Genomic DNA, 3,454 nt, shown 5'->3' with positions numbered 1-3,454 from the left:
AAGAAAGAGAGAGAGAGAGAAAACAGGCAGAGAGAGAGAGAGAGAGAGAGAGAGAGAGAGAGAGAGAGGTGCAAAATCACTAGATGTGTATTTTATTTGAGCCAGTAATTCTACTTCTAGGGAAAATAACCTCTACCAAGGTAGACATCACTGAGGAGCTCTATCAAGATCCAAATAAACTAGGAAACGGGCGTGGCGCCCTGCGCCTCAGGAGCAGGTGAGTCGGAGAGACGGTTAGGGACCGTTGTGGACAGAGCCAGGATATCAGCATGGTGACCGCAAAGCCCTGGCCAAGGACGGGGAGGACAAGGAACAGCGCCAAAGCAAAGTTAATTAAGGAGGCAATATTGGTGTGTATTGCCAGAAAAATCACTTATCCTTCAGTATGCAACGGAAGCTGGAGAAAGGGGCTCTCTCCTGTAACGGGCGCTCTCGCGTTGGCAGGCCATGAGGAAGCCAAGAAGCACGTGTGGGAAGGGTCTCAAGGCTGACACAGAAACTTGCCTAGCACAGAAGGTGGTTGAGGAGCATAAGCTTCTTCATCCCTCAGAGCAGAATGAAGTGGAGCAGTTGTACTTTCTGCAGAACTGCCATGGTTCGGTGTCAGGAAAAGAAAAAGAAGAAGCGGGAGGGAAAGGGAAGAGAAAAATCAAGCACATTGAAAGGTCCACTTGCTCCTGAAGGTATGGAGATTGTGCAGGTTGCCAGCCTTACTGACACGCTGAGGCGTTGTAGGAAGCTGTTCCTGCCGGAGCTTGGGGCTCTGCTATAACTCTGCCGCTTGCTCAAAATCCTGCAGGAAATAACTTGCAGGAACTCGGACGGAATGAAATCGCCCCGATGCAGGAGTCCTGAGAGAAGCCTGGCCGCAAGGCACTGCCCTAGCTACAGACAGGGCTTAACCTCCCCCACCCCCTGCTTTGTTCAGGTTCATGAAGAAATCACTAACATTGGGCCTGTGCGAAAGCTTTGGCAAGAAGAAGAGAAGGAGGGGAGAGAAAGACAAAGAAGAGGGTGGCTGGAAATGAAGACCTTATAGACCAAACCTTAAAAGAGATGAGGGCTGGGTTCAACCCCTGGTACCGTACACTGGGCTCATAGATCTGATGCATGATAAAATAACAAAATCTGAAAGGCCTGTGACAATACACGAGATAGCATGGCGGACTAGGATGCAGAATGGGCTAGGACAGCTCAGAAGGAAAGGTTTCTCTCTGGCTTTTCTTGCAGCAGCTGGAGGTAACAGAGTGATCAGGTGGGTGGGAGGGAGTAGGCCGGGTGTGGCGATGACCGAATTGAGCCCTGTGCCTGACCTTTCGTACAGCTCACATGGATTACTCGCCACTGAAGAAGCCACAAGTCCAGCTTTCTGCAGCTGGTCCATTCCGCCCCATGAGCCTCACTCCTGTGGCTATGGGACTGGGCGAGCATTGTCCGTTTCCATGTGTGTTCGCAGCCTGGAGGAAATTGCCTGGGCCAGGTTCACTTTCAGCTTACCCAAACGCACGCTGAGTCTACTGTAAATCTGTGTTGTTGACGTTCCCTGTCATTTTCTGCAGCTACTTCCAGCCCTTTTGTCCGCTGTCAGCACAGTGGATTCTGGGACTGTTCACTCCCCTGGCCACGTCCTGATGCCCAGTGATGTTTCCCACGAGACTCAAGGGTGAACGTTGCAAAGCCGTTGGGGACGGGAAGTCACTGCCTTTCGCGCTTTGGGGATGGGCCTGACCTTGGGAAGCAGGGCGGGCCTCCAGCTGGGAAGGCTGACCTTGGGATTCTTTTGGTTTTTTTTTTTTTTCCTTTTTTGTTTCCTCTTGATGTCTCTTTTCCTCTCAGTGTCTCTTTTCAAAAGGCATGCAGTATGCCTTAAATGGTTATGGGTAGTTCAGTGTCTGTCACCATAAATGTTTGCCTTTAATTTATTAGACTTTTTTTTTTTTTTTTTGTACAGGGAATTAAACTCAGGATATTGAACTTGCCAGCCAGGCATTATACTGCTGAGCTATAGCTATTTATTTATTTATTTATTTTTATTTTTGTCTGTTTGAGGTAGGGTCTCACTATCTCAAAATGAGACCTTACCCTGTGAGGATTGCCAGGCAAGCGCTTATTCTACTGAGCTATCTCTCCGGCCCCAAGAACTTCATTTTTTGCTCCCAGTATCTGTAGTGTTTATTTCTCCCCGCTTCCTCTGGTACTGGGGATTGAACTCAGGGCCTTGTGCTTGCCAGTGAGGGCAGGTGCTGTGCTATGCACCCAGCCCATCTATGTTGTTCCTCTTTTTTTTTTCTTAATTTTTTATTTATGTGGGGGGGGCAGCTCAGCCCACCAGGGGGCGGGGCTGGCTGGCATGTGGTGCTGGGGGATTGAACCATGGTTCCTGTGCTTTGCTAAGCTTGTTCTAAGTAGGTGCTTTAGACCACTGAGCCATCTCACCAGCCCGTATGTTGTTTCTTAAAAGTTATTTTGCCAGCACCATAGCAGTTCTGCCCGGCTCCTTGGGAAGCCGCCGAACGAGTATGGCAAGCGGGATGCCGGCCTCAGCAGGTCAGCGCAACCTGGTTTCCAACAAATAGAGCACTTAGTCTTGACTGTGCAAGGCTCTGGGTTCAATTCTCAGTGTCAAACAATTAATTATAATCAGAAGAGGTAACAAATTTTCATCTTTTTAAATGAATTTCCATTTTATTTTTTTCAAATTTCCATTTAAAAAAATTACAAGTAATAAATATGTAGTGTAGAAAATAGAGAAAGCAACTAGATGTGGTGGCGCATGCCTGTAATCCCAGCACTCAGGAAGCTGAGGCAGGAGGGTTGCTTGTCAGTTGGAGACCGCTCTGGACTACATAGTGAGACTGTGTCTCAGAAAAGCAAAAAGAATGCAGGCTGAAGAGGAGCAGCCTTGGGGAACTGACTCCGATTTCTGCAGGTGTCTGTGTCCAGCCAGGGTCTCAGCCCAGCCAAAGCTCCAGGATCCTTTCCCACTTCCTGAAAGTGGTGACATTTGGTTCCTGGGAACCGGCTCTGTGGACCCTCATGTGACTCTCCCCACTCCCATGAGTCTCACGGGACTACTAAGGGCCCAGGGCTGCAAGGGAGGCCTGGGCTCCGCGTCCCACCCAGGCAGACGGGCCAAGGTGGGAGGCTGTGAGGGTGCCGAGGGTCATTTCTGGGTGACAGGAAGCAGCAGCCCTGCTCTGGATTCTTTCTCCTGTGTGTTTTGAGACAGGGTCTTAGTATGGAGTCCAGGCTGCCCTTCCACCTCTGTCTCCAAGGATGATCTCCAAAGCAAGATCTTCTTGCCTTGGTCTCCTGAGACTTGGGACTCCCCGTGTGCACCATCACACCTGGCTTTTGCTATCTTTAGCTCCTCTTTTCTTTTCTTTTCTTCTCTTTCTTTTCTTTTCCTTTCTCCTCCTCCTCTTCCTCCTCCTCCTCCTCTTCTTCTTTTCTT

This window comes from Octodon degus, unplaced genomic scaffold (assembly GCF_000260255.1).
Source record: "Octodon degus isolate 3935 unplaced genomic scaffold, OctDeg1.0 scaffold00005, whole genome shotgun sequence".
NCBI classification, from domain to species: domain Eukaryota; kingdom Metazoa; phylum Chordata; class Mammalia; order Rodentia; family Octodontidae; genus Octodon; species Octodon degus.
Note: the sequence above shows the minus strand (reverse complement) of the source record.